We start from the raw sequence: 21,494 nt of genomic DNA on the forward strand, positions 1-21,494 counted from the left end.
ATAATGTTATAGTATTGTAGTCACAATCCTTTGACATTAATATGTTGTATCTTTAAACATTATAATATAGTGACACTGACAGGCCTCCTCTTGCATTCATAGCAAATCCACTGATGCCCAAGCATCAATCATGTATGGAAGGAGTCAATTCTGATAGGACAATACCATGACATGCACACACACACACCCCACCACCCAGACAGGGCAAAAAAATGGCAGACACAAGTACACCACAACACCTACACAGGTGTGATCTCTGTGGCACAGGTCTCAGGAGACTGTAAGGGATCCCTCCAGCGATCCCTGCAAATGGGCTTTTGAATTCCTCTAACACAAGCATACACACAGAGCTTGCGAGCGACAATATCTTTGAGAGGAAAACACAGGGAATGAGCCCTATGAGGCTCTCCTATGCCTCAGGATGCCTGCCATGTTGCCTTTCCCCCCATCCTATCCAGCCTCACTTCCCCCATGCTCATTTGCTTGATAATCTGTTCGTGCTGCTTATTTCCCCAGAAGACCTTGTTATCCAGCTTCCCCACTTCAGCCTCCTCTTCAGGCAATCCAACTGTGTGGTTCATCTCGGCAGAAGGAGCCAGGGGAAGTGAGAACTATGAGGACCCTGCCCCCTTACCCTATTGGCAAATGAAGGGGAGTCGCACAATGCAGAAGTGGGAATGTGCAGGACATTTTTTTGGCTGGCTTGGCCCATTCGGCTGAAGGGACTGTGCTAGCTGGTGGCGACACTGAGCCCAGGACACTGCCAAGCCCCCATTGCTGCTGAGCCTCAGCCAAGCCACTGAACCAAAAGCTGAAGAGGCATCTTGATCTGCAGCAGCCAGCAGAAGAAGCAACTGTGAAAGAAAGAAAGAAAGAAAGAAAGAAAGAAAGAAAGAAAGAAAGAAAGAAAAGCACATAGCAATATGGGGCCACTTTGTTTCCTGGTGGAATTCAAGGTGCTGGTATTGGTTTAAAACTCTAGTCAGTTTGGTAGGGTTGCCAGGTTCAGATGCTGTAGAGTTGCCATGTCCCCCGAAATTCCAAGTTTCCTCCAGATTTTAAGCATCTCACCCAGATTTGCCCAGATTTCAGCTACGCTCTAGCCTTTGCAGAAGCAGAAGCAGGAGCAAAATGTGCAGTCACTATATTGCTCAAAAATTATTTTCAAATGAATTTACATAATATGCAAATTAGGCATCCGGATTTGGAAAGCCAGAATATGGCAACCCTAAGATGTTGAAAACAGTCAAAATCTGTCACCAAAAGGGTGGAAATAGTTGGTGGTATTCACTAAAGAAGTATCTAAAAGTTTCCATTTTGCACAAGAATTTGCATAAGGTTTGCATATGCTGTTTGGTTTGCTGGTTCTGTTTTGACCATCTCTAGCAGAGAAGCACTTAGGTAATTTTGGAGCCTGGGTGACCACATCACCGAGGACAGACTGAAGAGGATTTGGAGGGCCTGCGTGGGTGTGGAGACCCTGGACTTCAGCCCCGAAGTCCAGGGGTAAGATCACCTCTGATCTCTAGTGAAAGACCTTTGGGGAAGGGTGCACATTTGACTCTAGCTCTAAACAGCTCTGCAGCTGAGGCTGGTGGCTGCCAAAGGTGGCCCCGTTTTGCATGTTTGCTTTCCAGGCCAGAAGAAAGCTCGTGAAATGGTAGCACGGATATCTCAGTATGCCCTGGCTGCCAGAGGGGGCAGGACCACTTCAACTTGCCAGCCCTGTGGGGATTATGTGAGCCAAGGTGACCCCATAAGAGAAAGATGGATGAGTCATCTTTCTCGATGGATGAGTCACAGCAACGGCAGCCCCACAGGGTGGCAGGAGTGCTTCTGGCAGTGCCAGGGCAGAGGCTGCTTGCTGGCTGGTGCTGGCTGGCCAGGCTTACATAAGAACAACACTGCGGGATCAGGCCCAAGACCTATCCAGTCCAGCATCCTGTTTTAAACACTGGCCCACCAGGTGCCTGTGAGAAGCCCATAGGCAAGAGGTGAGGGCATGCCCTCTCTCTTGCTGTTGCTCCCCTGCAACTTAGAGGCATCCTACCTCTGAGGCTGGAGGTGGCCTATAGCCTCCAGACTAGTAGCCATTGATAGACCAGTCCTCCATGAATTTGTCTAAGCTCCTTTTAAAGCCAACTAAGCTGGTGGCCATCAGCACATCCCATGACAGAGAATTCTGTAGATTAATTATGTGCTGTGTGATAAAGTACTTCCTCTTGTCGGTCCTAAATTTCCTGACCTTCAATTTCATGGGATGGCCACTGGTTCAAGTGTTATGTGAGAGGGAGGGGGAAAAAGCTTTCTGTCCACTCTCTCTACTCCATGCATAATGTTATACACCTCTATCATGTCTCCTTGTAGTTGCCTCTTTTCCAAACTAAAGAGCCTCAGATGCTGTAGCCTTGCCTCATAAGGAAGGTGCACCAGGCCCCTGATCATCTTGGTTGCTCTCTTTTACACCTTTTCCAGTTCTAGAACATCCTCCTTAAGATACGGTGACCAGAACTGTATGCAGTACTCCAGATGTGGCCCCACCATAGATTTGTATAACGGCATTATAATATTAGCATTTTTATTTTCAACCCCCCTCCTAATGATCCCTAGCATGAAATTTGCCTTTTTTAACAGCTGCTGCGGACAGAGTCAACACTTTCAACGAGCTGTCCACCTCAACCCCAGGATCCCTCTCCTGGTCACTCACAGACAGCTCAGATCCCATCAGTGTATATGTGAAATTGGGGTTTTTTTGCTCCAATGTGCATCACTTTACACTTGCTTACATTGGACCACATTTGCCATTTTGTCGCCCACTCCCCCAGTTTGGAGAGATCTTTTTGGAGCTCCTCCCAATCTGTTTTGGATTTCACTACCCTAAATAGCATCATCTGCAAATTTGGCCATTTTGCTGATGACCCCAGCTTCTAGTAGGCTGGCTGCAGCAGCCCTCAGCAGCAGCTCTCAGCAGTGTGCACATCACGCTGTGTGCTGTGCAAGCGCACAATTGAGCTGCTGATTTTCAGGCCAGGTCAGGGAGAAACAGGGCTCCCGGTGAGTGAGGGAGAGCCTCTGATTGGCTGGCAGCTGTGCCACGGCCCATGGCAGCAGCCACTACCACCGGTGCTGTGTATGTGGCTGAAAAAAGAGAGCGACTGGCTGCAGGCCGCATGGTGCTGACAGCAGTTGGCCCCAGACTCCGGACATCTCCTCCAACACAGAAATAGTTGGAGGGGGTTCAAAGAAGTCAGGGATCTGGGGTTAGGGTCACCATCTGGCTATGCTACAGTTTGGGCTCAGGGTATCTAAGGGACAATCTACTTTTATTTGTCTGCCCACCCATTAAAGTCTTCCAATGAGGCTGTGCTCCATGGGTCTTGAGTTTTCTGAGTTTTGGCTGTGGAAAAGGAGGTCCTTCTCTGTTGCTATGTCCAGGCTCTGAAACTCTTCTAGCAGGCTTGACTGACTTAATACCTTTTGGTTTTTAGATGGGATGTTAAAATGGCAGTTCTTGCAAGGCTTTTGGCCTCTGGTAATTGGGGAGCAGAACACTTTTCTCATTACTCATTATTAAGAAAACTTAGTTGTTTTCTGCTATTTATTTGATTTATTCTGTGATTCATATTATGTGCTTTTATTGTCTCTTAAGCTGTTTTATGAGCTGCATTGACAATACAGATATGCCGAAAGGTGGCATATGAAATGGAAATAAAAACAAACCAGGGCTTTTTTAATGTGCAGCCAGGCACTAAATGTGCAGTTTTGTTTTGTTTTAAGTGCAGTTGTAAGAGATCATTTGTGCAGTTCAAAAAGTCAAGTCCTGCAAAAGTTGTATGATGTTAGCTGAGTAAAAAGGGGCTGATAACAATGAGAAAAGTAAAATGATTAGCCCAGGCTCCTCTAGAATCCAGACCCTGATTGAGCTTACCCATTTCTCCTCCCCCTACTGAAGATACTTCCTGCAGACTCCATTGCTACTCCCCACAGAGTCTTCACCAATGAAAACACTTTTCTGCAATAGTGCTTTCAAATTCTCAGTTCTGAGGGTTTCCTTCCACTTTGCGTGGGCTTCTAAATGGCATGGACTGTGACTCTAGGCCAGGGGTGGACAAACCTGGCCCTCCAGATTTTTTGGACTACAAATCCCATCACTCCCAGCCACAATAATTTTTGACTGAGGATAATGGGAGTTGTAGTTCAACCATATCTGGAGGGCTAAATTTGCCAAATCCTGCTCTAGTTCCTGGCTAGTTCTCCCAATCTTTTAAATGTCAGGAAGAGAGAAATCTAGGGTTTCCAGAGTCCAGGCCAATTTTGCAGTTGTGAGAATTCAGAAAAGATCGCTGCTGCCAGGTTGGCAATGCACCAACCTGAGCTCCTCCTCAGATCTAAGATGGCCAATGTCAGGAGGAGCTTGGGCTGGCATGTTGCCAACCCGACAGCTGCAATCTTTTCTGAATTCTCACATTCACAAAATGGGAGGGCATTTGGCTCCAGAAGCCCTAGGTTCCACTCCTCCCAAAATTTCAAAGGTAATGAGAACCAGCCCCAAGTATGTGTGCACAGACAAAGAAAATGCGCAGGTGTGTGTTGTGGCGGTGCATGCTATGTGTGCAAATTACACTTACATACCATTGTGCACTGCAGTTCTGAATTTTATTTTATTTTTTTAACCCTGGGGGAAAAATATTCAGAAGTTCCAGAAAACTCAATGGTGCATGCTCTCACGTACAGTAATAGGATTACAGAGTAAGAGAGAAAACTTTGGACCAAACCTCAGTATGTATTTAGAGTTTGATCATTGTTTTGTGATTGCATGTTCTTCCCTCATTTGTGTCCTTCTAGCATCCAAATTGGGAGGAGACTTTCAGAACTGTAGTCTCTGGTCTCATGCATTGCAATCTCACCAGGAGCATAAGGAGGCTGGCGGTGGCCTGTGTGCGACCAACGCCACGCCCCCTGGCCCCACCCCCACATCTGACATCAGACGCAGGGGGCTGGCTAGCCACACCCCCACGTCTGACATCAGACACGGGGGATGTGGTCTCCCTCCCAAACCGGGCCGCACGGCCCCATTTGGAAGGGAGATCGGCCCGTGCTGTGTTGGGCAGCGTGGACCAGAGTGAATCTCCCTGCCTAAAGACAGGGAAAGCTGATCTGGCTGTGCTGCCAATGCAGCACAGGCTGATCTCTCTCCTAAACGGGGCTGTGCGGCCCCGTTCAGGAGGAAGATCAATTGGCCCCACTGCATTGGCAGCAAGACCAGGAGCGGCTCTCCCTGTCTTTAAGGTAGGAAGAGTCACTCCGGTCGCGCTGACCAATGCAGCGTGGGCCGATTTCGGCTCTAAATGGGGCTGTACGGACCAGTTTGGGACCGAAATAACAGCCCCGCATCTGCCGTCAGATGCGGGGGGCATATCTAGGGCTGCGCTCACAGCCCCTGATTGGTGGTGGCCTGGGTTCCTTGAAACCATTCGCCCAATGGTGCCTCCACCCTTGGATCTCATTTTTAGCTGTATTGATATTAAAGGTGCGTTTAAACAGCAAAAAAAAATTGGCATTTGGGAAGAAAAGAAAGAAGGTAGGCAGTAACGTGTATGTGTGTGTGTGTGTGAGAGAGAGAGAGAGAGAGAGAGAGAGAGAGTGTCTAGGTCTGTTCACATGACCATCAACACCAAGCTAGGAAGCCCTGCACCCTGGTTTGAAAAAAATCCCTCCAATCCAGGTTGCTCAAAACAGGTTAGCCCATCTTCTGTATCCTGCTCTTAACCCAAATAAGAAGAAATGAGAGCTGTGCTATCTTACTGTTTTGACCATATGGATCCATTTACCTTTAACTACTGGGAACTAGCCAGTGGCGTATCGGGGGGAAACGGCGCCCAGGGCAAGCTAGCCCTGAAATGGCGCCCCCCCGGCCCCCACATACCTGTGAGGGCGCGGCAGCGCCCCCCAGGCAGCAGATCGCCGGCGGTGGCGGCGATTCGGCGGTGGCATGCGGCGGTGGGTCGCCCGCTGAGTGTGGCGGCAGGCGTGCGGCGGCGATTTTGCGGCAGCGGTGGGTCACCCGCAGCCTGCCGAGTGCGGCGGTGGCTGGTGGCTGGCATGACGGCGATGGGCTGTAGTGCGGCCCGAGCGGCAGCGGCGGATCGGCCGCCGAGGAGGACGGAGTGCAGGCAGAGTGACACCGAGCCTGCCTCCTGGCCTGGCGTTGCTTCCCAACTGCGCAGGCGCGATCCAGGGGGGGCGGGGGGAGCCACTTTTTGACGCCTCCACGTGACCCGCCGGGGTGGCGCCCAGGGCACGTGCCCCCCCTGCCCCCCTATCATTATGCCACTGGAACTAGCAGGCCTTGGAAATAGGCCTGTGCAATTCGTAAAAGCAGGAATTCTGACATTGGAATTCCCATTCCCCCCACCACGACCAGGAGGCTTTAGAGTGCAGGGCAAGTGCCCTGGGTAGCCCGCTGGTGGTGGAGGCCCTTTCACTGACCACCCAGCACTGGTGTGGGGGTGGCTGGGTGGCGCAGCAAAGTTCGGAGGTGGGCAGGGAGTGCCGAACTTCTCCCTGGGAAGCCTGCGTCGCTGCTACGAGGACACGTGGGCTTCTGGGGATTGTAGTTCTGTGCAGAACTTCTCAAATGGAGAGTTATGCATGTCCAGTTCTTGTTCTGCATTTGTGATACAGTTGGAGTGCGGACTATGTTTGGCTTATTTGTGTTGGTCTGGTATAATAAATGTTTCTCTGTATGCATGAAAGCACCATGCAGTGGACAGCCTGCCATTTCTCATGCTGGAGAGATTAATTTTGAACTGTTGATAACATATTAGAGGGCAACTTTATGTTTTTCAAACATGTTTTTTCCAGAAAACATAATTCTTCTCTTAGAGTTAAGATGAGTATAGGATAATCTATTGTAGAGTAAAGAAATGCAAGTAGAATGGGCCCTTCAGTAATGTAAAATAGTATGGGCCAGTTCTCACGATCCAGCGATTGTAGTTATGCTGCTGAATGTCAGGTAGAAGAGACAAGAGGAGGCATGAGTGCTCCTGATTCCCTGTTGTCTGTGTGGTGAAAACGACTAGGCAGTGATTGTGTGTGAGGGCTCAATCATGGTTGCTCAGCGTGGGCAACCAACATTGACAATCCTAGATGTGAAGTTGAGTGGCCAGTGTTGGTTACCGCACTGACCCTTGCACATGGTTATTTACAAATCATTTTCACCATGCAGATGTCTGGGAATTGGAAGTATGTGTGCCTCCTACTCTCTCCATCATCTGCCATTTGGTGGCAAGAAAGATCATGAGAACTGGCCCTATGTGTTGTAAGCTCAGGCACTAATTATTGGTATTGGAATTTTGATATTATAAACATGGTCATTCTGTGAAATGTTAGAGGATATTTATTTATTTATTTACTCGATTTCTATACTGCCCTTCCAAAAATGGCTGAGGGCAGTTTACACAGAGAGAGAAACAAACAAACAAATAAATAAGATGGGCCCCTATCCACCAAAGGGTTCACAATCTTAAAAGAAACTTAAGATCGATACCAGCAACAGTCACTGGAGGTACTGTGCTGGGGGTGGATAGGGCCACTTACTCTCCCCCTGCTAAATAAAGAGAATCACCACATTAAGAGGTGCCTCTTTGCCAAGTTAGCAGGGGTTAGTATGGTTTAGTAATCCAGACAAATGCAGTAGAAATGCTTGTCACCACTTATGTTACTACTTTTCAATCTTGGGGCTAAACAATGTTAAACAGATAAGTCTAGTTAAGAGTTAGATTTCCTTGCAGGCAGCAGCTGTATGGGGCCATGGTTTGGACTGGGACCATGGAACAGAGGTAGAAGTGTTTAGCCCTTTACTTTTGCACCATTTCCCCACCAATAATCCCACCCCCCGGAGCTATTTAACTCTTAAAGTGCCATTTGCTACAATTGGTGGTGAGAGTAGAATTTTCAGCAGAAAAACAGGAAATACCTTTGTGGCATGGTTCCAATCCAGATTGCGGCCCCAAACAGTCACTACGTAACAGGAGATTTAACATCTCTTCTAGTTTGTTCCTTGGATCTGGAAGTTTTGCTGCCATATGATTGTAGTGGCACTGAAGAAGATATAGAGAGGAGGTTTAGTGGTGTGATCTCCTTTTTCCCTTTGCACATGTAAGATTTTATAGATTTCTTATACTCATATCTATAAAGGGTTTCAGTTTAAACGTTTGTAATCTTGTAATTCTGTTTTTCACTGAAGACCTTGTAACCGCCTGCATCCCTGTACTCATATTTTGAATGTTATATCTTTGTGCCAATTAGTATAGCAAGGCAAAGAGAAGTTTTACTTTAAAACATCCTCTCTAAGCACCCACCTGAGATAGGGAGGATGGGAAGATGTGCAGCCAAGGGCAATATCTTGATTGGAATTTACTTGGCAGTTGGTCAAGTATTTGGGTCTTAAACAGGCTATTGATAAGGTATACCAGCAGCAGCCCATTTCCAGGTGGCGCTTATGTGTTTTGTAATAGTATCAGAAGGGCAGCAGGACCCCTCAGTAATTTGAACCTCAGCATAGACCAAGAGTCCCAGGAAGGTGCTTTGCAGTTTGCTGGCGTCGCATTCAGGGTTCCTGACAAGTGGAAGGGATGTATGGTATAGTTTTTGTTCTGTAATCCTCTTTAGGTTTTATTTAGATCTATCTAATAAAACTTCTTCTGACATTTACGCTGGTGTGAGCTTATTACCTCCGAATCCCTGAACCTGTTGGAAACCTGCTCTCAATGATTTCCTGGGATCGTATTATTTTAAAACAATAAGTATTACACTCAGCATTCCAAAAGAAAATGAAAACATTACACAATCAGTTTTACAAGAGATTGGTGTGGTTTAGTCTGTATCAGTGGCTCCCCTTGGCTATTTATTTTACTCCATGCCATGTCATGTGTGCATACTGTATGGAATGCAGGATCCAGCGGGCTCATTGGCAGGATATTGGCAGGTAAAGTCCTTTTTGTTCACACAGGCCTTTTACATTCAGGTTTTTTAATTCAGGTTTTCAGATTTGTTCTAATTTTTAACTAATTTTCAAATGAGTTTTAAAGCTGTTTTTAAATTGTGTTTTGTATTTTCTTTTTGTTGTTGTTATGGTTTATCTTCCATTGTGAGCCACCCAGAAAACAATTTGTTATGGGGCAGCTAACAAATAAAGTTGCTTATTATTTATTTATTATTTCTTGTTTACACAGTCAGACAGGTGTTATTGACTGGTTTGTTTTATCCAGACATCCGAGTCCTTCCCAAGGACCTGGGATGGCCAAATTTTATTATCAATATTGTTGTTGTTGTTGTTGTTATAGATATCATCTCAAAATATAGGCTGTTCCCAGTAAAGTTACTTTTTGTAGTTGGCTGATGGTGCTTTCTGTGGCCCCTATGGTGTTGAGGTGTTCTTCAAGTTGTTTTGGAACTGCACCTAGGGCACCAATTACTACTGGGATTATTTTGGTCTTCTTCTGCCATAGCCTTTCAATTTCAATTTGTAGACCTTTGTATTTTGTTATTTTTTCTATTTCTTTTTCTTCTATTCTGCTATCACCTGGTATTGCTATGTCAATTATTTTGACTTGGTTTTCTTTCTTCTCGACTACAGTTCTATCTGGTGTATTGTGTAGCAGATGTTTGTCTGTTTGTAGTCGTAAGTCCCATAATATTTTTGCATCTTTGTTTTCTACAACTTTTTCAATTTTATGGTCCTACCAATTTTTGGTCTCCCAATCAGGGAGACTGAAAGAAAAAAATGCTCATATATTGTGTGTTTGGACAACCATTTGTGCTGGACAACAAATGGAAGTTAAAGATTTAATCCATGTCACACCAACCTATACAATATGAGGAAAAATCCAACTGATTGCAGTGAGAGAATAATTCATTAGCTCTCATTACTTAATTAATGATTCTCTTGAGCCAAGAGAGAAAAATAATCTGATCCAAAGCTCTTTGTCCTTACTTTATAGTGGGAAATGATCTGAGGCTTCTTTCACTTACATGTCAATGAATAGTACTATGAGCCTTACTGGGCTACTGCTAAGCTAAACTTTTTCAGAGTATGAGCAAAACACATTGCAATATGCACTGTAAAAAAACCAGACTTCCTCCTTTCAGGAATTGTCCCACCAGGCTGTTCCGTTATGTAGACTTTTAGGAAAGAAGCAAGGGACCTGACCAATTTTTTTTGGCTCCTACAACTGATATGCTAAACTCTCACCTCACCTCAAAATCCCTCAGGATTTTGCAAGCATTCCTGCTGAATACTTGAAAAACCTCTGGGGATAGGATTGTGAACATTTGGCAAGAATGCTCACAAAATCCCAGATGGTTTTTATGACACTTTCATTGCCAGTTCCTTCCTCTTTCACAAGCAAGCAAAAAACAAACAAACAAACAATCCTTCCCCACTGGCAGAGGTAAGGGCTTACTCTACAGGTCTGCCTGCTCAGAATGATATGATGCTTGTGAGCAGGCTCAGAAGTATTACTTGCTGTAAGCATCAAAGAATGTATAGTTTTCTTTACCCAAACTACAAATTCCATGGAGCATAATTTCAAGTTCAAGTGTCAATTCAATTCCTTTATTACGATCACCGACCAGCACAAGTTCAAGAGTCAGGTCTGTCTAGTGAGCCCTCTCCACCACTGGTTACCTCCTCCCCTTCAGAAAGGTAAGATTTTTGCTTATTTTGGTGGTTGCACCTCATTGATGGAATAGCCTCTTAGTGAGGTTTGCCTGGCTTGCTTCATCACTTTGTTCTTTTAGATGCCAGGTAAAGTCCTTTTTGTTCACCCAGACCTTTTAAATTTTGATCTGATTTTAACTGATTTTAAAATGAGATTTAAGCCGCTTTGTATTGTATTTTGTATTTTTTCACATTTTTGTCTGTAATGATTTAATGTGTTAGGTGTTTTTATTGTATGTTTTAATCCTCTGTTGTGAACCGCCCGGAGAACAATTTGTTATTGGGTGACTGTAACAAATAAAGTTTATTTAGTATTAATTGTTGTTGTTTTATTTTATTTTATTTTTTGGTGGGATAGTTTTTGCTTCAGAAGTGCTGGAAGGAAGAGGTACTGGCAGGGAGCCAGATCCAGACACAAATATGTCTCAACCTAATTTGAAATTCTGAAATGTCTGAACCTAAAATGTCTGAACCTAACTTGAAATGAAGCAGCTCTTTCGATTTCAAGCTCTCTACTCAAACTTAGTCAGCACCACTAGCTGTGACTGGTTTCCTTTTACATTTGCTTTTTCAAGCTCTTGACAAAACGGCACGTGCATGTTCTGAAAAAAGGCCATAGCTTCATTTGTAAATTGTGAGGCAAAGCAATGTACTCAGAGGGCCCTTTTGGAGATAGCATGAAACCGCAGGTTGATGAAACCAAGGTTAAATACCACAACCAGGAATCATACCCAGACAATCGGCCAACTGTGGTGCAACAACCTCTGGTTTCTGGGCAGAGGAGCACTTCGCTCTTCCTGGTTCGCTGAGGCTGAATCCAAGGAAGCCACGGGTCGTTTATGTCATCAGTCTGCAGGCAGGGTGTCAGGACATGGTTAAGGTGGCTGCCATTGGGCACAATCTCTGAGAAATCTCTGAGGAAGCGTTCCTGGTGTGCTCATGCCTTTTTGACCTTTGACACCTTCGGCAGTGACACCTGTGACCTTTGACATCTTCGGCAGTGCAGACATTTTAACCCCCTTTTTTTTGCTGCACTCACAGCAATGCCTTTGCAGGAACTTCCAAGTCATGCAGAAGCATAAGTATTGGTACCCAAAGAATGGCAAGGGGCACAGCCAGGTGGCAATGGGGTCATGGGAGATACCTGCAGAATGGCAACCAAACACTTTGGGCAAGTGGTGGGCTGGTTGCTGAAGGGGGAAGATGCAGTGCCCATGACACAACCATGCAGCTGCTCCTGTGGCCCGGGGTGGGCCCGGGGTGGGTCTCATGCAAATTAATTTGCAACAGCCTTTCTAGGAGACCAGAGAAGCAGCACCTCATGAGGGCATGTGGCCTTGCACCTTTGCACTGGGGAATTGGCCCACATTCTATGCATCCAGAATTTAGACAAAAGGGGGGGCTGTTCCTGCACCTACTTTGCAATTGCAACAATGGAAAGGGCTGTGGTGGGGATACCTCCCCCCCCCGGCAATCCCTGTGTGGAAGCATACCCTGCCATTTGATGGTGACCTGAGAGCAGCAAGGGGAATCTGCTTGCCGCCCGCCCAGCCATGGTTGTCAATAAATAACCCCAAAAACTGTTATTTATTTTTCTGGCTATATGAAGATCCGTGCGTCCCGCTTGTGAGGATCCTCTTTTAATCTCCCTGGGGGAAAACTGCCTTCCCCAGTTGGGGAGGAAAGTGCTTCCCTCCCTCCCCCACAGAAGAGAGGATTGGGCTCCTCTCTTCCCACCATCACTGTTCCAAGACAAATTGAATGCACCTTGTGACCACATCCATGCCTGCTGGGCCTTTCTTTCCAAAGAGTAACCCATTCAGTTTAAGCTTTACAAAGGAGGGACGGTTCTCTTGGTAAGGGGAGAGGAAAATGGGGGGAGTGGTTGGACCATGCCTCCCCACCACCTGCAACCATGTGCTGACAGATTGCAACAGCTTTTGCCACACCTGTTCCCACATTTGTTCCTGATTGTTTCTGCTCCGGGCATCAGAGCAAGGACGTTGGTTGCCCATGGACCCTAGTAACAAAGGGACCTGTGTGTCCAAAGCCACTCCTTCCACATTCCCCTAACATCTTTTCCCATATGCCCTGCAGATTAGCCAACCTCTTCCCATCCTACCAGTGTCTCCCCCTGCCCATCTAAGCCCTTGGGGTGATTCATCCCAGTTTCAGTAGGCTTTATTATGGTCATTGACCCAACACTACCAAAATAAAAATAAAAATACAGAGCACAATAAAGATAATACAAGTAGTGCAGAACATAATGTCAGGGTCTTCACAATACTGATAACCTTAGGGTGACTCTCAGCTGCTGCATCTAACTGTTCCATGGCACCAACCACTTTCTGCACTGCACCTTGCAAGGACCTGACCACGTCCTGCATCACATTCTCAAAGACTGCTTGGAAGACCCTTTAGTCTTTGCTTTCTTCCTGCCACCTCTGCTGCTCATTGTGGTCAAGTTCCCGGAGCAGGGAGCAGATGGTGTGGCAGCTCCCCACTTGCTGGAAGACAAGGGCCTTTGTGACTGGCAAACATTCCACCCGCCTCCTGTTCCATAGATGTGTGGCACACTCTGCGTTGGACACTGGCCTTCTTGGTGCAGGTGCAGGCTCTTCTCGTAATGCTACAGGGCAGGTGGGTGCTTCTTCCAGTTTCAGTGGCTGCTCCGGCTGCTCATGGGTTGCTGTGCTGAGCCTGCAAGGGGGGGGGGGTGGAAAGAGAGAGAGATTGGCCACATTGAGAGTCTTAGAATTCAGCTTTTCAGGCTATTGTGATTATTTTTTTCTTTTTTGGTGGGGAAACAACCCAAAAGGTCCCTTCCACAGAATCCGCAAGTCAGCAATGTTCAAATAACTCCGTGGAGGTGACCACAGCGGTCTACGTAGTTCAGGACAGGGAGCCATTTTATTTATTTATATCTTTCTTTGGGAATGTTTGTTGAAAAGAGGTATATAATTAGTTGTATCCGTATTCATAGTGTGCATAGGGAAGCCCCTCCGATGTAGTGGTGGTTCCCTGGCAATGAGCCATTACACACAGGGCTTCGTTGAAAGGAGACATGGGGACCCTCCAACAGAAGTCATAGAATGTGCCTCACATCACTCATCTCTCCCCCCCACCGGCCCCCTGTGCCCCCATCATTAAAATGGGTTGTGCCACTCCCTCGAACACCCATGTCCCTCACACCACAAATGGTGCTCCTGCTATGCACTCTGTGACTATGGCCCACAAAGCTTGTCAAATGTGCCACCTGGCCAGTGGTGCATGGTCTTAATATGGGATGTTGCATCAAAGCAAGAGATCAGCACAATGTGTTAGTGAACCAGAGGGCTACACAGTTCTCATTGGTGACCCCACCTTTCCGGGAGCACAAATGGCAGGGACAGTGGGGATTCTGCTTTCTGTTTTCTGCTGGTGGCCAAGTTAGAAGAAAGGCAAAGGACTGCCTGCTCATTCTATATGGAGCAAGCACATACCGGACACTCAGCAGTTGGAGGAACTTTTCATACACGTCCTCAGTGATGTGGTGTCCAGGATGTGGAGTGGGAGAACCTGCTGGGGTTTGCTGTCAGGCCTCTTGCTGGAAGAAGAGGCAAGTTCTTCTGACTGTGTGCATGAGGTCCATCAACCACGGGAAGAAACACCAAGTGAGTGTGCATGTCTCCAAAAACAGGAGACGTTTGGCGGGGGGGGTTTGGGTGGTACAGGTGGTTGCAGTGGTGGGGTGTTGGTGGGTGTACGGTTGGTGGTGATGGTAGGGGTTGCTTTCCCAGGGCATAGTCCTGAAGCATGCAGCGGAGAGCAGGCTTCCGCCACTGCACTTGTATCCCTTTAAATGCTGTGACTGGAGGGACACAGCGTCCCAGTTGCCAGGCAGCCATGGGAGGAGAAGGGAGAAGGTAGGGGTGAGGCGCAGGCTCCGAGAGAGGCGGCCAGCAAGAAGCATGGCAGGCAAAGAGCTAATGTGTTTATGGGCAGGTCTGAGACATCCTCTCTATGGTTTCAGGACCAGTCACAGCACAAAACCCAGGTTATATGTGGTGGAATTCGGCGACACAACAGTGCCTTCAAACTTGAGCTCTGAGCAGTGAAACTTAAACCTAAGGTTCAATTTACAGTTTGGTGAGTGAAACCTCAGGTTGCTCTTGGAACGAAACCACAGTTTCACGCATTCAGATGACCACGAAACCGGACCTCGGGGTCATTCACCTCCAGTTTGGTGCTATGTATGAAAGGGCACAGAGTACTAAAAACTATGTATGTAAAATCAAAAACTGTGAAATTTTGCTTTAAAACCAATTAAACAAAAACATAACAAAACATTTAGATGTGTTGCTTCATTCAAATAAAAATGCACTTCTTTTTTATTGTAAGAGAAATTAGAAAACAGAAAGAATTACAACATTAAAAGCAAGCCTTTGAGTCTAATAAATTGAACAATAATTCCAAACTTGAATGGAGTCCATTTGGACTGGAAACCATTGAACTTTTGTCTTCCTTCACACACTTACCAGAGCCCTCAACTTGATTAGTTTGGCTAAAGATCAGCCTCTAAAAATCCAGCCATGAACCATTTTGGCTGTAGAGATTTTCCATTTTAAAGCCATTTTCAACTTTGCAGCATTCAGTGGCCACAATCCAAGAGTGTTAAGCTGTGAGATGCAAACAGATATCTTTGGCAGTAGTCAGGTAAGGTGCAGAAAGAAAACTAAAAGACCAGAATGAGGGTGGTTGGATGTCAAAGTCATGTTGATAGCCAGTAGTCCAGTAGTCCAGTGGCCCAGACTGAAGAAGAAAGCAGATGACCCTGAAGATGAGGGTTCTAGTATTGAGCCAGGATTGAGACTATGGAGAGGGATAAAAGGGAATAACAGAGCAGTGGCATCAGAAGGTGATTGATCTGGTATCTCCATTAGTAAACCTTGGTGGTTTACATGGAAATCTAAGCATGATAATTCATTGAAGTGTGTCTCTGACACCATCATGACCATGGAAAAGTGTTGGAATGATGTACAGCCTGAAACATCTATGGATGGAACATAATGGGAAGATAAATTATACAACTACAACCAATATTTATATACTGCTTTTCAACAAAAGTTTCCAAAGTGGTTCACATAGAGAAATAATAAATAAATAAATAAATAAATTATTAATTATAATTCTTTTCCATTTGCTACAGTATGCAACTGTTCCTTCATGAAAACTTCAGTCCAGTGTAGCTTAAGTTCAATGAGACTATTATGAAAGCAATCTTGAATCCATCTCTGATCTGAGACAGGTGACCAATGAAGCTTCAACTTTAATGCATTTCTCTAACCAAGCCAGTGGCGTGTGAGCATACAGTGGCAATGGGAATGTGTTCCCCCTTTCATCCTCATTCAGGGTGAGGATGATGGGAAAGATTTGTTTGCCCTCAGTGACATCATCATGTAGCCACATCTGATTGGCCATGTGGCTCAGTGACATCGTTATAATTTTCTATGTGATCCCTGATCAGCTGGGGTCATACAATGAAGAGACCCTTTCACATTCAAAAAATGTGCTCTAACGGCAGCAAGTCTTGAAAACTATAGTTGCAAACAGACATTTTAAAAGTGTGAGAGTAAGGTTTTATGTGGATTATTTTGCAGCTCAAAATTACAGAGAAAATTGAACACAGCACTATTTGCTTGTTCCCTCAGTGACTGTTTGCATAGCAGCTGTATTGCTCTGTAAAGCTCTACAATAGTTTTTGTTTGACCATGAATTTGCATCTTTAGGGTCTGTATTCTAAGCCTTTTCTGTGTAAGTTTTTCCTGCTGTAGCATTTCCCTGGAGTTTTCACTCAGTTATAAATAAAACTGGTAGACAATTTCATCAAGATAACATACTGAAGTTAGTTAATACATTATAATTATAGAATTTTGTGCAGTCTATCAGAATAATAATTTGGTAGCTAGGGAGGGGGTCCCTTAATGTGTGTTTGAGAAATATTTCAGCAAATCTGCCTAGGAACTTTGTACACTGCACCCCAGTGACATTTGGGTAGTGAGAAGAAATGACTCCTTGCCCAGACATGGAAATCAGCAGGCTCTTATCAAGTAGTACTATATGATCTGATCATATATCCTTGGGACAATGGTGATGACACATTCAAAATGAGCTTGTTGCTGAGCAACCATTTAATGCATGTTTTGTCCTTTGCCCAATGTGTGGTTTTTGTGTTCCCCTTCTACCCCAACATAAAAATCAAACTCCAAATGACAACCACTCCTGCCCAAGGGACAAAGATTCTTTCATCTCAAAGAGACATGAGACCCCATGATAAGATTTCAGTGCCCCGTGTGGTCCTAATGAACGGAAAGCTTTGACTCTGCCCAGTGACAGAAACCATAATCGCCATGGGCCACTTTGGACAATATGTTCAAGTCAGCCCACCTACTGTGACAAGCACAAGTGTGACACCTTTCCCACCCCATGCATGTTCTTCTTCTTTTACTAGCATGGGGGAGTGGTTTATCCAAACCTGCCTCTCACATGCAATCTAAGTGTGAGGGTGCAGTTCAGATGAACCAGAAATATACAGTTAGAAGAAGAGGAACGTGCACTGGGAGAGAAGCAGGACACACTTGTGCATATCCCTAATTGCATGGTAGGTGGGCCTGATCAGACATGTCATGCATTGATTATCCCTGTGTAACCTGTCTTAGGGGAATTAGCCCTTATTAAGGGGTCCCAGGTTCTTTATTCTGGGGGGGGGGTTATATTTCTCCTAGGCCCTGCCCTTTATAGGTTTCCTGATCTCTGTATAATCCCTTTCCTGCTCTCTATACAGGCAAACCTTGTTAACCACGGATGTGCCATCCACGGTTTTGTGTATCCGCGGTTGGGTAATTGACATCCTACTTCAGCATATGCGGGGTGGGTGGGGGGGGGGGGAAAGGGGTTAAATTCACATATCTGTAGGTTGGGGGAAGGCCGGAAATGACCCTGGAGGTCATTTCTGGCTACCATTTTAAGAAAAGGAGCTGTTTTGTGCTCATTTGTGTGTCTTTTTATAAAACCCCAAACCCTGAAAATTTTCATGGAAAAAACCCAGATTTTGGACTTCTGGGAAGCATTGCTGGACTGCTGGAGGCCCTTGGAGCATGGTAAGACACTTTACTTTGTGTTTCCCCCATTTTTGCCCGTTTTCTCAGCTATTTTCCGGCCTCCAGGAACCTAACCCCCGCAATGCCATTGCCCTAATGACTCGGTATTCACTGTGTCCTTATCCACGGTAATTGCAGAGAATGGAACCCCCACAAATACCAAAGTCCTCCTGTATCTCTCCTCCTCCTCAGAGATACCTTTGGTATCCTAAATGCTGCCAACCCCTCTTCATCCCTTCTTTCAACTGGCTCCTGCCCTCTGGAGCATTCTACACATGTATTTGTTTGGTTGCAGTTCATTCCTTCTGTTTCCCCCCCAAACCAGGTATACTGGCTAAAACCAAGCACCCTGGCTGCATCTGTTTCAGTCCAGGCAAGATCAAGCAGAAATCATCAGGGATGGCAATGCAGATGATCTGGCTTCTCATACTAACAACACTGCTTTCTTCCATAGAGGTTACCAGAGCATACTGACTATTCTTCTTCATGCACCTGATTTCCACACCTCAGAGGTAGTGCGGTATAATAGGTAGTAGAGATGCCAGGAAAATTCACAGATAATCAGGCTCAGATTATAAACAGTGGGGGCATGTAATACTCACCTTAAATATGAGGCAAACATTACAATCTTTTGAGTTCTTTTCATGCCGAAATTTCAATCCAAGCCAGAGCAGAACTGAACTCCAATGTCTCTACCACCTGCCCACTCACTTGCCTCTAACCACCTCTGCCCTCCTGCCCACCTGTTTATCCTGCTGCTTCTCCAGCTTTGGTGGTGGAAGGAGGGAGGTGGTGGAAGGAGGGAGGAGGGAGGTCACTCACCCCACAGGCGCCTGGTACTTGGCACTGCTAAAGTAGTGTCATGTGCCAGGTATGCTGGGAATGCAGAGAGCATTTTCAGGAGCACTGGCCGAGCAGTGTACCACCTGCAGAACAAGCAGTGCTGCACTAGCCCAAGAAGATGTCTTGGAGCACTAAAAATGGGATTTTTGCAAGAGCACTATTTCACTAGAGCACTGCAGCGATCTTGCATAAAAGTTCCCATGAACACAAATGAAGTGTGCCACAGTCACACAACACTAGTCTGGAATGCAAACTTCAAACATTGCTCAACTACTTTGCAGTAGTAGTAGTTTTCCTGAACATGGTATGTTGCCTAGATGTCAGCCACTATTTTAATCTGGACTGCATCACAGGAGGAATGGATGGAAATTCCTCCCCCCACTCCACATAACATACTATGGTCCCAATCCTGATTTCCCTCACTGTTAGCAACTAGTATTTAACTGAAAAAGAGGAGGGCCAAACCATGTGTTGAACATAATATGTAGTTTGGCTCTCAGTCAGCACTGTTCTTTGACATTATTACTGCAAACATTTGTAAAACACAGTTTTCCTCCAGTAAGAGAATTCAAACAGCTATAAGTGCCATTATTCTGTATCCAAAACGTGGACTCTGCTTTTCCCCTGACGAAATATTTTACAAGAGGGAGTCATGCAAGAGTGGTGGGAAAACACACTTGGAGACACAGAGCTCATTGGATTCCAAAAGATTGCAAATCAGTCTATTCTCTTTTGGTTGAGAAGGAGCCATTTTATTATTGTGTTGAAACATTCCATATGAAAGTGCTATTTGATAAAGCCAAAACCGTTTTCAAGCTAAGCATTCCTCCAATTCCATAATTTATTTCTCAGAAATGGTTTCTAGCTGTGATATTTTCTTTGTATTTTATTTGACCACAGTTGTTCAGCTTGTCCTCATATAAAAAGTCAGAGGATTTAGATCTGGGTTTCCTTCCATAAACTTTAGTCGGCACTTTCAGAAATTCATGCAATCATATGAATAGAGCCCATGTAGTTTTAACCCATTCATGCAATCATACACACATTCAGTGAACAGTGACTGATATGCTGACTAAATTTACTCAAGGACAATTAAAAGGGCCTAACTTGCCCTTTTAATTTCAATGGGATTTCCTTGGGTAAATTAAGTCAGGATGTTAGTGAGAGAATTAAATTACGCCAAGCATAGAGAATGTTTCACAGTAGAATCAGTTGCGTTCTGAAGTGAAGAAATCTTTTCACAAGAAAAGAGCAATTTCTCATGTTGTTAGGATAATTATCCAGCTCATAGAAGTGGCACTTGCAAGCTCACCTTTAATCAATTCCCACTCTACAGTTTTTCTCCCTTTACTTGCAGAGTCCTCCATACTGAACACCAGAAATTGACTAAGTGAGTGACAGACAGACTAATTTGCTGAGCATTGTGTGGGTTTGTCTGTGACTGTGTCCCTTCACTCTCATAATCCCCAAAGATTCTAAATGAAAGGGCAACATCACATGACCCAGCCACAAGAATTCTATCCAGTCAAAGTAAACTTGCATCTAATCATCCAGCATCTAAAGTTGGCCTCAATTTGACCTTGATGTTTAGAGATTAGGACAAATACCCAGTGATGCAATACCCACAATAAACCAATAATGTTTTGCCCATGCAAAAGGACTTGGGAACAAAGAAACATGAATGTTAAATAGCTTGGTAGGGTGTTCAGGTCAGGGCTTGAAACCCATCACATGATATAATAAATCATTTCCCCTTAAGTCTGATTCCCATTATTTAATAGTAGGCTTGTTCGCACAACCATTTGGGGGGTTGGGCTATAGAGCAGGAGAACTTCTACCTGTTAGCACTACACAAGAAGAACCTCCATCTTGGTACGCAAACCCAGAAAACACAGAGCAAGGCAGTCACGGCAGCGTTGTTGAAGGAATAGCAGAAGGCAGAGCAAGAAAGTGGTGGTACACCAAGGAGACACCAAGGAGATGGAAATATTAAACTACTGGAAGCCATTTTGAGCCTGAGGTATAAGTTTTTGTTCTGCCCTATTCCCCTTAACTTTTCCTGGTTCCATTGTGCAACCTGTTATTTCTAGGTCTTTATATGGTAGGAGTTTTTATATGTTTCTGGGTCTTTATATGTTACCCTGCTTGGTGGTACTGAGGCTTGAGTGACTTCAACTAGTAATAGAAACAGCTGGGCTGGAATACTGCCAGTGCTGGTGTGGCAGCAATCTTACTGGCAGCAACCTCCTCACCGCTTAACACAGCAGGCAGCAGGAACTGGGTTGAGGACCAATGAGCAGCAGCTGCAGGAGGCAGTGGAAGCAGCAACACCATCCCTGTGAGTCTCCCTCTGAGTCTTTTCTAGGGATGTGCATGAACCTGTTTGGAGGCCCTTTTATGGGCCTCCAAACAGGTTTGAGCACCGGGTGGTTCGAAGTTGGAAGGCAAATTGGGGTCACACTTTAAGGGCGGGGGAGGGTGCACTTACCCCTCCCTCCGCTTTCCCCCCGCTGGTGCCCGGTATTTCCCATGTCCTATGGGGTGGCAGCATACTTCCCTACCGCCCTGTTTGGTCTTTGGCCGGAAATGGCCAGACGTAGCTGCCACACATGTGCCCGCTGGGCGTGAGTGTGCGCATGTCACGAGCACCCGCACGCATGTCAGGAGCACACCAGCTACTTCGGGCCACTTCCGGCCGAAGAGCAAACGGGGCAGCAGGGAAGTACGCGGCTGCCCCATAGGAATTGGGAAATACCAGGCACCAGCGGGGGGAAAGTGGAGGGAGGGGT

The sequence above is a fragment of the Hemicordylus capensis genome, chromosome 5 (assembly GCF_027244095.1).
Source record: "Hemicordylus capensis ecotype Gifberg chromosome 5, rHemCap1.1.pri, whole genome shotgun sequence".
Taxonomy (NCBI): domain Eukaryota; kingdom Metazoa; phylum Chordata; class Lepidosauria; order Squamata; family Cordylidae; genus Hemicordylus; species Hemicordylus capensis.